Genomic DNA, 16,118 nt, shown 5'->3' on the forward strand with positions numbered 1-16,118 from the left:
ACACCTATATCTAACCTAACCTAACCGTCACACCTACATCTAACCTAACCGTCACACCTACATCTAACCTAACCTAACCGTCACACCTACTTCTAACCTAACCGTCACACCTACATCTAACCCAACCGTCACACCTCCATCTAACCTAACCTAACCGTCACACCTATATCTAACCTAACTGTCACACCTACATCTAACTTAACCGTCACACCTACATCTAACCTAACCGTCACACCTATATCTAACCTAACTGTCACACCTACATCTAACCTAACCGTCACACCTACATCTAACCCAACCGTCACACCTCCATCTAACCTAACCTAACCGTCACACCTATATCTAACCTAACCTAACCGTCACACCTACATCTAACCTAACCGTCACACCTATATCTAACCTAACCTAACCGTCACACCTACATCTAACCTAACCGTCACACCTATATCTAACCTAACCTAACCGTCACACCTACATCTAACCTAACTGTCACACCTACATCTAACCTAACCTAACTGTCACACCTATATCTAACCTAACCTAACCGTCACACCTACATCTAACCTAACCTAACCGTCACACCTACATCTAACCTAACCGTCACACCTACATCTAACCTAACCTAACCGTCACACCTACATCTAACCTAACCGTCACACCTACATCTAACCTAACCTAACCGTCACACCTATATCTAACCTAACCTAACCGTCACACCTATATCTAACCTAACCTAACCGTCACACCTACATCTAACCTAACCGTCACACCTACATCTAACCTAACCGTCACACCAATATCTAACCTAACCTAACCGTCACACCTATATCTAACCTAACCTAACCGTCACACCTACATCTAACCTAACCGTCACACCTATATCTAACCTAACCTAACCGTCACACCTACATCTAACCTAACCTAACTGTCACACCTATATCTAACCTAACCGTCACACCTATATCTAACCTAACCTAACCGTCACACCTATATCTAACCTAACCTAACCGTCACACCTACATCTAACCTAACCGTCACACCTACATCTAACCTAACCGTCACACCTACATCTAACCTAACCTAACCGTCACACCTATATCTAACCTAACCTAACCGTCACACCTACATCTAACCTAACCGTCACACCTACATCTAACCTAACCGTCACACCTACATCTAACCTAACCGTCACACGTACATCTAACCTGACCGTCACACCTACATCTAACCTAACCGTCACACCTACATCTAACCTAACCTAACCGTCACACCTACATCTAACCTAACCGTCACACCTATATTAAACCTAACCGTCACACCTATATCTAACCTAACCGTCACACCTACATCTAACCTAACCGTTACACCTACATCTAACCTAACCTAACCGTCACACCTACATCTAACCTAACCGTCACCTACATCTAACCTAACCGTCACACCTACATCTAACCTAACCTAACCGTCACACCTACATCTAACCTAACCGTCACACCTACATCTAACCTAACCTAACCGTCACACCTACATCTAACCTAACCTAACCGTCACACCTACATCTAACCTAACCGTCACACCTACATCTAACCTAACCGTCACACCTACATCTAACCTAACCTAACCGTCACACCTACATCTAACCTAACCTAACCGTCACACCTATATCTAACCTAACCTAACCGTCACACCTACATCTAACCTAACCGTCACACCTATATCTAACCTAACCGTCACACCTATATCTAACCTAACCTAACCGTCACACCTATATCTAACCTAACCTAACCGTCACACCTACATCTAACCTAACCGTCACACCTATATCTAACCTAACCTAACCGTCAGACCTACATCTAACCTAACCGTCACACCTATATCTAACCTAACCTAACCGTCACACCTACATCTAACCTAACCGTCACACCTATATCTAACCTAACCGTCACACCTATATCTAACCTAACCTAACCGTCACACCTATATCTAACCTAACCTAACCGTCACACCTACATCTAACCTAACCGTCACACCTATATCTAACCTAACCTAACCGTCACACCTACATCTAACCTAACTGTCACACCTACATCTAACCTAACCTAACCGTCACACCTATATCTAACCTAACCGTCACACCTACATCTAACCTAACCTAACCGTCAAACCTACATCTAACCTAACCGTCACACCTACATCTAACCTAACTGTCACACCTACATCTAACCTAACCTAACCGTCACATCTATATCTAACCTAACCGTCACACCTACACCTAACCTAACCGTCACACCTATATCTAACCTAACCTAACCGTCACACCTACATCTAACCTAACCTAACCGTCACACCTACATCTAACCTAACCGTCACACCTATATCTAACCTAACCTAACCGTCACACCTATATCTAACCTAACCTAACCGTCACACCTATATCTAACCTAACCGTCACACCTATATCTAACCTAACCTAACCGTCACACCTATATCTAACCTAACCTAACCGTCACACCTACATCTAACCTAACCGTCACACCTATATCTAACCTAACCTAACCGTCACACCTACATCTAACCTAACTGTCACACCTACATCTAACCTAACCTAACCGTCACACCTATATCTAACCTAACCGTCACACCTACATCTAACCTAACCTAACCGTCACACCTACATCTAACCTAACCGTCACACCTACATCTAACCTAACTGTCACACCTACATCTAACCTAACCGTCACACCTACATCTAACCTAACCTAACCGTCACATCTATATCTAACCTAACCGTCACACCTACACCTAACCTAACCGTCACACCTATATCTAACCTAACCTAACCGTCACACCTACATCTAACCTAACCTAACCGTCACACCTACATCTAACCTAACCGTCACACCTATATCTAACCTAACCTAACCGTCACACCTACATCTAACCTAACCGTCACACCTATATCTAACCTAACCTAACCGTCACACCTACATCTAACCTAACCGTCACACCTACATCTAACCTAACCTAACCGTCACACCTACATCTAACCTAACTGTCACACCTACATCTAACCTAACCGTCACACCTACATCTAACCTAACCTAACCGTCACACCTACATCTAACCTAACCGTCACACCTACATCTAACCTAACCTAACCGTCACATCTATATCTAACCTAACCGTCACACCTACACCTAACCTAACCGTCACACCTACATCTAACCTAACCGTCACACCTACATCTAACCTAACCGTCACATCTATATCTAACCTAACCTAACCGTCACACCTACATCTAACCTAACCGTCACACCTATATCTAACCTAACCTAACCGTCACACCTACATCTAACCTAAACGTCACACCTACATCTAACCTAACCGTCACACCTACATCTAACCTAACCGTCACACCTACATCTAACCTAACCGTCACACCTACGTCTAACCTAACCGTCACACCTACATCTAACCTAACCGTCACACCTATATCTAACCTAACCTAACCGTCACACCTACATCTAACCTAACTGTCACACCTACATCTAACCTAACCTAACCGTCACACCTATATCTAACCTAACCGTCACACCTACATCTAACCTAACCTAACCGTCACACCTACATCTAACCTAACCGTCACACCTACATCTAACCTAACTGTCACACCTACATCTAACCTAACCGTCACACCTACATCTAACCTAACCTAACCGTCACATCTATATCTAACCTAACCGTCACACCTACACCTAACCTAACCGTCACACCTATATCTAACCTAACCTAACCGTCACACCTACATCTAACCTAACCTAACCGTCACACCTACATCTAACCTAACCGTCACACCTATATCTAACCTAACCTAACCGTCACACCTACATCTAACCTAACCGTCACACCTATATCTAACCTAACCTAACCGTCACACCTACATCTAACCTAACCGTCACACCTACATCTAACCTAACCTAACCGTCACACCTACATCTAACCTAACTGTCACACCTACATCTAACCTAACCGTCACACCTACATCTAACCTAACCTAACCGTCACACCTACATCTAACCTAACCGTCACACCTACACCTAACCTAACCGTCACACCTATATCTAACCTAACCTAACCGTCACACCTACATCTAACCTAACCTAACCGTCACACCTACATCTAACCTAACCGTCACACCTATATCTAACCTAACCTAACCGTCACACCTACATCTAACCTAACCGTCACACCTATATCTAACCTAACCTAACCGTCACACCTACATCTAACCTAACCGTCACACCTACATCTAACCTAACCTAACCGTCACACCTACATCTAACCTAACTGTCACACCTACATCTAACCTAACCGTCACACCTACATCTAACCTAACCTAACCGTCACACCTACATCTAACCTAACCGTCACACCTACATCTAACCTAACCTAACCGTCACATCTATATCTAACCTAACCGTCACACCTACACCTAACCTAACCGTCACACCTACATCTAACCTAACCGTCACACCTACATCTAACCTAACCGTCACATCTATATCTAACCTAACCTAACCGTCACACCTACATCTAACCTAACCGTCACACCTATATCTAACCTAACCTAACCGTCACACCTACATCTAACCTAAACGTCACACCTACATCTAACCTAACCGTCACACCTACATCTAACCTAACCGTCACACCTACATCTAACCTAACCGTCACACCTACGTCTAACCTAACCGTCACACCTACATCTAACCTAACCGTCACACCTATATCTAACCTAACCTAACCGTCACACCTACATCTAACCTAACTGTCACACCTACATCTAACCTAACCTAACCGTCACACCTATATCTAACCTAACCGTCACACCTACATCTAACCTAACCTAACCGTCACACCTACATCTAACCTAACCGTTACACCTACATCTAACCTAACTGTCACACCTACATCTAACCTAACCGTCACACCTACATCTAACCTAACCTAACCGTCACATCTATATCTAACCTAACCGTCACACCTACACCTAACCTAACCGTCACACCTATATCTAACCTAACCTAACCGTCACACCTACATCTAACCTAACCTAACCGTCACACCTACATCTAACCTAACCGTCACACCTATATCTAACCTAACCTAACCGTCACACCTACATCTAACCTAACCGTCACACCTATATCTAACCTAACCTAACCGTCACACCTACATCTAACCTAACCGTCACACCTACATCTAACCTAACCTAACCGTCACACCTACATCTAACCTAACTGTCACACCTACATCTAACCTAACCGTCACACCTACATCTAACCTAACCTAACCGTCACACCTACATCTAACCTAACCGTCACACCTACATCTAACCTAACCTAACCGTCACATCTATATCTAACCTAACCGTCACACCTACACCTAACCTAACCGTCACACCTACATCTAACCTAACCGTCACACCTACATCTAACCTAACCGTCACATCTATATCTAACCTAACCTAACCGTCACACCTACATCTAACCTAACCGTCACACCTATATCTAACCTAACCTAACCGTCACACCTACATCTAACCTAAACGTCACACCTACATCTAACCTAACCGTCACACCTACATCTAACCTAACCGTCACACCTACATCTAACCTAACCGTCACACCTACGTCTAACCTAACCGTCACACCTACATCTAACCTAACCGTCACACCTATATCTAACCTAACCTAACCGTCACACCTACATCTAACCTAAACGTCACACATATATCTAACCTAACCTAACCGTCACACCTATATCTAACCTAACCTAACCGTCACACCTACATCTAACCTAACCGTCACACCTATATCTAACCTAACCGTCACACCTACATCTAACCTAACCTAACCGTCACACCTATATCTAACCTAACCGTCACACCTACATCTAACCTAACCGTCACACCTACATCTAACCTAACCGTCACACCTACATCTAACCTAACCGTCACATCTACATCTAACCTAACCTAACCGTCACACCTACATCTAACCTAACCGTCACACCTACATCTAACCTAACCTAACCGTCACACCTATATCTAACCTAACCTAACCGTCACACCTACATCTAACCTAACCTAACCGTCACACCTATATCTAACCTAACCTAACCGTCACACCTACATCTAACCTAACCGTCACACCTATATCTAACCTAACCTAACCGTCACACCTACATCTAACCTAACCGTCACACCTATATCTAACCTAACCTAACCGTCACACCTATATCTAACCTAACCGTCACACCTATATCTAACATAACCGTCACACCTATATCTAACCTAACCTAACCGTCACACCTACATCTAACCTAACCGTCACACCTACATCTAACCTAACCTAACCGTCACACCTATATCTAACCTAACCTAACCGTCACACCTACATCTAACCTAACCGTCACACCTACATCTAACCTAACCGTCACACCTACATCTAACCTAACCGTCACACCTACATCTAACCTAACCTAACCGTCACACCTACATCTAACCTAACCGTCACACCTACATCTAACCTAACCGTCACACCTACATCTAACCTAACCGTCACACATACATCTAACCTAACCCTCACACCTACATCTAACCTAACTGTCACACCTACATCTAACCTAACCGTCACACCTACATCTAACCTAACCTAACCGTCACACCTATATCTAACCTAACCTAACCGTCACACCTACACCTAACCTAACCGTCACACCTATATCTAACCTAAACGTCACATCTATATCTAACCTAACTGTCACACCTATATCTAACCTAACCTAACCGTCACACCTACATCTAACCTAACTGTCACACCTATATCTAACCTAACCTAACCGTCACACCTACATCTAACCTAACCGTCACACCTACATCTAACCTAACTGTCACACCTATATCTAACCTAACCTAACCGTCACACCTACATCTAACCTAACCGTCACACCTACATCTAACCTAACCGTCACACCTACATCTAACCTAACCGTCACACCTACATCTAACCTAACTGTCACACCTATATCTAACCTAACCTAACCGTCACACCTACATCTAACCTAACCGTCACACCTACATCTAACCTAACCGTCACACCTACATCTAACCTAACCGTCACACCTACATCTAACCTAACCCTTACACCTACATCTAACCTAACCGTCACACCTACATCTAACCTAACCGTCACACCTACATCTAACCTAACCTAACCGTCAAACCTACATCTAAGCTAACCGTCACACCTACATCTAACCTAACCGTCACACCTACATCTAACCTAACCGTCACACCTACATCTAACCTAACCTAACCCTCACACCTACATCTAACCTAACCTAACCGTCACACCTACATCTAACCTAACCTAACCGTCACACCTACATCTAACCTAACCTAACCGTCACACCTACATCTAAGCTAACCGTCACACCTACATCTAACCTAACCGTCACACCTACATCTAACCTAACCGTCACACCTACATCTAACCTAACCTAACCCTCACACCTACATCTTACCTAACCTAACCGTCACACCTACATCTAACCTAACCTAACCGTCACACCTACATCTAACCTAACCTAACCGTCACACCTACATCTAAGCTAACCGTCACACCTATATCTAACCTAACCGTCACACCTACATCTAACCTAACCGTCACACCTACATCTAACCTAACCTAACCCTCACACCTACATCTAACCTAACTGTCACACCTACATCTAACCTAACCTAACCGTCACACCTATATCTAACCTAACCTAACCGTCACACATACATCTAACCTTACCGTCACACCTACATCTAACCTAACTGTCACACCTATATCTAACCTAACCGTCACACCTACATCTAACCTAACCGTCACACCTACATCTAACCTAACCCTCACACCTACATCTAACTTAACCGTCACACCTACATCTAACCTAACCGTCACACCTACACCTAACCTAACCGTCACACCTATATCTAACCTAACCGTCACACCTACATCTAACCTAACCGTCACACCTACATCTAACCTAACCGTCACACCTACATCTAACCTAACCGTCACACCTACATCTAACCTAACCGTCACACCTACATCTAACCTAACCCTCACACCTACATCTAACCTAACCGTCACACCTACATCTAACCTAACCGTCACACCTACATCTAACCTAACCTAACCGTCACACCTACATCTAACCTAACCTAACCGTCACACCTACATCTAACCTAACCGTCACACCTATATCTAACCTAACCTAACCGTCACACCTACATCTAAGCTAACCGTCACACCTACATCTAACCTAACCTAACCGTCACACCTACATCTAACCTAACCGTCACACCTACATCTAACCTAACCTAACCGTCACACCTACAACTAACCTAACCTAACCGTCACACCTACATCTAACCTAACCTAACCATCACACCTACATCTAACCTAACCGTCACCCCTACATCTAACCTAACCTAACCGTCACACCTATATCTAACCTAACCGTCACACCTATATCTAACCTAACCGTCACACCTACATCTAACCTAACCTAACCGTCACACCTACATCTAACCTAAACGTCACACCTATATCTAACCTAACCGTCACACCTACATCTAACCTAACCTAACCGTCACACCTACATCTAACCTAAACGTCACACCTACATCTAACCTAACCGTCACACCTACATCTAACCTAACCGTCACACCTACGTCTAACCTAACTGTCACACCTACATCTAACCTAACCTAACCGTCACACCTATATCTAACCTAACCGTCACACCTACATCTAACCTAACCTAACCGTCACACCTACATCTAACCTAACCTAACCGTCACACCTATATCTAACCTAACCTAACCGTCACACCTACATCTAACCTAACCGTCACACCTACATCTAACCTAAACGTCACACCTATATCTAACCTAACCTAACCGTCACACCTACATCTAACCTAACCTAACCGTCACACCTACATCTAACCTAAACCTATACCTACTTTCTAAATTTCTTTCATCACTGGGCTTGTTAGGTTTAGAGTCAGTCCACATAATTTGTTGGTTAGGGTTAGGGTTAGGGTTAGGGTTAGGGTTAGGATTAGGGTTAGGGTTAGGGTAAGGGTAAGGGTTAGGGTTAGGGTTAGGGTTAGGGATAGGGTTATGTTTACACATACCGTCAGTTTATCCATAACATTAGGCGCTATGCACTGTGTCGTCAATATACACTACTTAGTGAATTAGAAGTTTCAATGATTGATTTTTATCATCCACCGAAATGTTTAATCGACCTAATTCGATTGATTTATTTTCGAGGCTTTACGGTGATCCTGAGTCTTATTTTAAAAAATAAACTTAACCCTAACCCTAACCTTACCACATATGACAATTTAATAGTTTTATTTTAATATAAAAGTTCTTTAAATAAAAAAAATAAATTTTACATTGGATTATGATAAAATCCAGAGGTAAACCAATAACACTAACCCTCAAAAATTAAAACGAACCCTAGGTTCTAAAGCCTTATCATCTGTCGTCTAAGGATTAGGTTCTAAAGCCGTATCATCACCCCCCCCCCACCCGAAGAAAGTCTACCGCCCCCCCCCCCCCCTCCCGAACAAAATGGAATTTCTATAGAAAATATTTACTTTTAACAGTGTGCGCCCCTTCCCCCCCCCCCCCCCGAAAATTTAAGTTCTAACCCTAACCCTGACCCTAACCCTAGAACTAACGAGAGACAATTTGATCCCCAATATCGTGGCCAGCCCGAACTAAAGCCAAGAATTTGGAGGCCGTTGATTGAACATATTACTGGATAGTGGGGCCGACGTCCTAGTCGATAACTCATTACCCGGTCACGTGGTCTGGGACACACGTCATGCACTTTACTACACGGGGTTAGGATTAACGTGCACTTACTACACGGGGTTAGGATTAACGTGCACTTACTACACGGGGTTAGGATTAACGTGCACTTACTACACGGGGTTAGGATTAACGTGCACTTACTACACGGGGTTAGGATTAACGTGCACTTACTACACGGGGTTAGGATTAACGTGCACTTACTACACGGGGTTATGATTAACGTGCACTTACTACACGGGGTTAGGATTAACGTGCACTTACTACACGGGGTTAGGATTAACGTGCACTTACTACACGGGGTTAGGATTAACGTTACGACAGACGTTCTTCAGTTACTGTATCTCATTAGCGTTTTAAGTATATCTGCCTTAAATTAAGGTATCTTATAAGCGCTTTAAACTGTCTTTACATCTGTCTGGCTAAAGGTTTACGGTTAAGGAAGTTGGATCGCTAGGTTCCGCCCCCCCCCCCCCCCAACAAGTAAAAAAGTATCGGCGATATATATATATATATATATATATATATATATATATATATATATATATATATATATATATATATATATATATATGTATATATATATATATATATATATATATATATATATATATATATATATATATATATATATATATATATGTAACTAGTGTAGTTACTAAAGACGATTGATAAGAACGCAATACAGTCTGTCAACTAAGACATGACCAAGGCCAAACTGAACTGATGCAACGGATGCAGGTGGTGTGACAGAAATAGAAACAAAAGTCTAATAATAACTAGTACAAGACGACTGCGTAGTTGGGAGGCGATATAATCGGACTGTACGACAGAAGTGCGGAGTTCATAGCTATGATGCAACGGATAGAACCGATTACGAATACAAGGCGACTGCGTGGTTGGGAGGCGATATAATAGGACTGTACGACAGAAGTGAGGAGAACAGAAGTTGAAGCCTGAACTGTAGATACGTGTTTTAATTTGTGAGAATAAGATTGGAAGCCTGAACCATTGACACGTGTATTCTGATGTGTGAGAACTAGTGAGGACAGTGGGGGTCAGTTGGTTCATTGTATTCTTGTGGAACATTGATGCATTTCTATGTGGAATGTTTCTATTGATTCAATTAATAAAGAGATAAATGTAAACCTGCACTTCAGAGTATCTGTATTGTGATTAATGTTGTGTGCCGGTCAAAGATAGCACAAGTAAATACACTCTGTAACATTTGGCGTGCGAGTAAATACACTCTGTAACATTTGGCGTGCGAGTAAATACACTCTGTAACATTTGGCGTGCGAGTAAATACACTCTGTAACATTTGGCGTGCGAGTAAATACACTCTGTAACATTTGGCGTGCGAGTAAATACACTCTGTAACATTTGGCGTGCGAGTAAATACACTCGGTAACATATATATATATATATATATATATATATATATATAGCAAGGTGTCACTCGCTCTGCAATTTGCCTTAAGCTATAAATATATAAACATACATTAAGCTATAAATTGGTGCACACGTGTCTTTTAATTTAAGTTTAAACAAGCAGTTTTTATTTGAGACGAGCTGACTCGCCCATACGCCGCTATATAGGGCCTACTTGTTTTATTTTCTACTTTTCAGTAAATCATAATTTGTGAATTCGACACTACAATGCTGTGACTGAAAATATTTTGCTTTAAAACACTATCAGTAGCACGTGAAGGACGATTATTCTAACCCTCCCTTTCTCTCCTCCACCTACCCCGCTCACCCTAACCCTAACCCTAACAGTTTCAAATCGTTTAAAAACTAAATTACCTGCCACTAATATCCTTCACTGATTCGACCCGGCTCTATGATTCGGTGTGAACCACAGCTCACCAGAGTGGTGGGGGTGGGGGTGGTAGCGATATGGTCTGTTGAGCATGCCTGGAGAGCGAGGGAGGGGGTAGTCGGTGTGCTTATAGCTGGTGTTCCACATGGTCCCTCCATGAAGAGAATTTTATATATAGATTGTGTCACCCGCCCCTCGGCCATTGAGTGGCCTATCAGTTCCTAGAAATATTCAACTAAATTCTCTTTTTCCCTCTGTACATTTGGCAGTTTGTGTTAACCTTACCCCTGCCCCCGTAAATGGTGTCATACGGTGCAGTCCCCATTCCTTACCGCTACATCGCGACAACTCTGGGTTAAGGTATCCCATTAGCACTGTAAGATTTCATTACGTCCCCCTTAAATCTCTTATATTCCCCTTAAGGTTTAGGGTTAGACATTTTATCCAGTGGCGTAGCGAGGTCGGGTTGTACCCGGAGCGGCACCTGATGGTGTCACCCCCACCCCCCACCCCCCCCCCCCCCCGTGAGAAAAAAAAATTCCATATACACTTATAAGTATGTGTATACACATGGGTATAATTATTTTAAAAAAAATTCTGCTGAATGTATTTAATTTTTTTACCCCCCCCCCCCCCCGCTCCACCACCTGCGTGGGGATTTGTTCACTTTGCTCTTAAAAGACTTTTTAATTCAGTCAAATTAATCATTTAATAAAGTGAAATTATCATTTTTCTGTATATATTTTACTTATTTTTGCCTTGGTGTTACCCCCTTAAATGGTGTCCCCCGGCGCGGTCCGCACCCCCCCCTCGCTACGCCACTGATTTTATCATACCAGCAGGCATAAAATGTAAACTTGCATTACGTGATACTATTACATGAACTTTCAATATCTTCCAACTAATTTTATGTGTCTTATATGTGGCACGCGTGTGTCTTATGTGTGTCTTAATATATGTGGCATATGTGTTGCCTAGGTGCGACGTGTCCTATATTTATTGTAGATTTGATCTGTCTTATGTCTCATGTCTCTTATGTCTCATGAATGATTTTAAGACTTCCTGAAGCCCGTCTGTCTTCTTATCTGGGCCAATCAGATCTTGTCCAAAATATCTGGTAGAAGCCAGGAGATTATGCTAATCTTGTACGTGTCTTAACTGTAAGTCTAACCCTAACCCTAACCCAGGAGTTTATGCTAATCGTATACGTGTCTTAACTGTAAGTCTAACAAGTGTTTTATATGTGCACTCTCTGTGTTTTATTGCACGTGTTTTGGCTTGCAAGAAAAAAAATATTTAATCCTAAAAAACGTTTTAATAACAAGCTTTTATGTAATAATACGCAAAAAGGTAGAAAATAAATTATACACTACTATTTAAATAACTATAAAAAAAGTGTAGTTCACTTTAGTATCTATTGGATACCTTTATTAATATTTAGGAAGAGACACACGCATTTTTTTATAGTTATTTAAATAGTAGTGCATAATTTATTTTCTACTTTTTATTGCATTATTACATAAAAGCTTGTTATTAAAAAGTTTTCTATGAAAAAAAATTTCAGTACTTAAAATCATTGCACGCCGAATGAACGTGATAACGCGTGTATAATAGTGCGGAATATTTGGATGAGACAGCCTACTAATTTGTACCAAATTTTAATTAATTCATAAACATTATTTAGGCATCCAATTAATGTCAAATTGCATTGTCTTCATGTCTTGACCCTCGTGCCATCTTTGAATCGGATATGTCAGTTAGAAGTGCCCGAAATTTCGCTCCGGCGTTTCGATCTACACCGAGAAAGCAATTTAAATAAAAGCTTGTAAAAAACTATGAACGCAAAAGTTTATGTGAGAGAACTATGAACGTAAAAATTTATGTGAGAAAAAAATCAATGTTTTGTGATGAGGGGGTGGGGATGGGAAACATTTCTGCAATATTTCCATCCCTTTGTCTCGTGTTATTGATAATCGATTTTGTTGAAACGGATTCGGAATTTCATTACACGAGTAAATACAGATATCGATACTAGCCGGCATGGATTATGAAGACTCAAAATGTAATACATTTTCAAGTTAGATGCGTGTAGGTCGAATACATTTAAGGTTAGAGGCGTGACACACCCAGACACCCAGACACACACACACACACAAATAAAAGTTTTATTATAGGCTGGATACAAGTTTTATTATAGGCTGGATACTAGTTTTATTATAGGCTGGATACACGTTTTATTATAGGCTGGATACAAGTTTTATTATAGACTGGATACAAGTTTTATTATAGGCTGGATACAAGTTTTATTATAGACTGGATACAAGTTTTATTATAGACTGGATACAAGTTTTATTATAGGCTGGATACTAGTTTTATTATAGACTGGATACTAGTTTTATTATAGGCTGGATACGTGTTTTTATTATAGGCTGGATACAAGTTTTATTATAGACTGGATACAAGTTTTATTATAGGCTGGATACAAGTTTTATTATAGGCTGGATACAAGTTTTATTATAGGCTGGATACAAGTTTTATTATAGGCTGGATACAAGTTTTATTATAGACTGGATACTAGTTTTATTATAGGCTGGATACGTGTTTTTATTATAGGCTGGATACAAGTTTTATTATAGACTGGATACAAGTTTTATTATAGGCTGGATACAAGTTTTATTATAGGCTGGATACAAGTTTTATTATAGGCTGGATACAAGTTTTATTATAGACTGGATACAAGTTTTATTATAGGCTTAATACTAGTTTTATTATAGGCTGGATACAAGTTTTATTATAGGCTGGATACATGTTTTTATTATAGGCTGGATACAAGTTTTATTATAGGCTGGATACAAGTTTTATTATAGACTGGATACAAGTTTTATTATAGGCTGGATACAAGTTTTATTATAGGCTGGATACAAGTTTTATTATAGACTGGATACATGTTTTATTATAGGCTGGATATAAGTTTTATTATATTAAAAAAAAAACTTCGATGTAAAATTGAACATGTGACATAAACATTGGCACGAACCCCCCCCCCCCAACCGTAACCCATGCGTCTATAAAAATGATTGTTTCGGAGCCCCCACCCACCCCACCCCAGCCCCCCCCCCCTGTCTCCCGTGGTGATTATACCAAAGCCTTTGACGATATTTTACATATTTTCATAAGGTTGCAAAACGTCTTACCATTATACTAATCTTCTTAAGGCCACCCTTCCATATTAATTTTGTAGGGGCGTTATGTTTTTGAAATTTCATTATGGCCACAAAGTGGAGGCCATCTTATGTTACTACTTTTGTGGAGGCCATCTTGTGTTACTACTTTTGTGGAGGCCATCTTGTGTTACTACTTTTGTGGAGGCCATCTTGTGTTACTACTTTTGTGGAGGCCATCTTGTGTTACTACTTTTGTGGAGGCCATCTTGTGTTACTACTTTTGTGGAGGCCATCTTGTGTTACTACTTTTGTGGAGACCATCTTGTGTTACTACTTTTGTGGAGGCCATCTTGTGTTACTACTTTTGTGGAGGCCATCTTGTGTTACTACTTTTGTGGAGGCCATCTTGTGTTACTACTTTTGTGGAGGCCATCTTGTGTTACTACTTTTGTGGAGGCCATCTTGTGTTACTACTTTTGTGGAGGCCATCTTGTGTTACTACTTTTGTGGAGGCCATCTTGTGTTACTACTTTTGTGGAGGCCATCTTGTGTTACTACTTTTGTGGAGGCCATCTTGTGTTACTACTTTTGTGGAGGCCATCTTGTGTTACTACTTTTGTGGAGGCCATCTTGTGTTACTACTTTTGTGGAGGCCATCTTGTGTTACTACTTTTGTGGAGGCCATCTTGTGTTACTACTTTTGTGGAGGCCATCTTGTGTTACTACTTTTGTGGAGGCCATCTTGTGTTACTACTTTTGTGGAGGCCATCTTGTGTTACTACTTTTGTGGAGGCCATCTTGTGTTACTACTTTTGTGGAGGCCATCTTGTGTTACTACTTTTGTGGAGGCCATCTTGTGTTACTACTTTTGTGGAGGCCATCTTGTGTTACTACTTTTGTGGAGGCCATCTTGTGTTACTACTTTTGTGGAGGCCATCTTGTGTTACTACTTTTGTGGAGGCCATCTTGTGTTACTACTTTTGTGGAGCCATGTTTTAGATTAGTTTCTCTAGTGGCACTGAAGCTAAACGCACGATAAATGGAATCGATTTTCAATACTGCGAGTAGTGAGTGAGACTGGTCTAACAATTCCTTAGGGCTGGTATCGAATGGCTATTTTATCGCTCCACTAGTTCCTACATCCCTCAATAGCTTTTCTTTGTTTTAAAAGTAGACAATTTGTAATTAG

The 16,118-nt window shown here is 41.3% G+C and overlaps 1 protein-coding gene across 1 annotated transcript in view; it reads left to right on the forward strand.

Annotated features, from left to right (window-relative positions):
- Window positions 1-10,591: 10,591 nt before the first annotated feature.
- Window positions 10,592-16,118, forward strand: part of LOC131949643 (uncharacterized) — a gene marked incomplete at its 3' end in the record, with an annotated part of 34,339 nt that continues 28,812 nt past the window's right edge. The window contains exon 1 of the mRNA XM_059311490.1: window positions 10,592-11,000. The remainder of the gene's footprint in view (window positions 11,001-16,118) is intronic.

Source organism: Physella acuta, unplaced genomic scaffold (genome assembly GCF_028476545.2).
Source record: "Physella acuta isolate Inbredline_101_S28 unplaced genomic scaffold, ASM2847654v3 ptg000707l, whole genome shotgun sequence".
In the NCBI taxonomy this organism is placed as follows: domain Eukaryota; kingdom Metazoa; phylum Mollusca; class Gastropoda; family Physidae; genus Physella; species Physella acuta.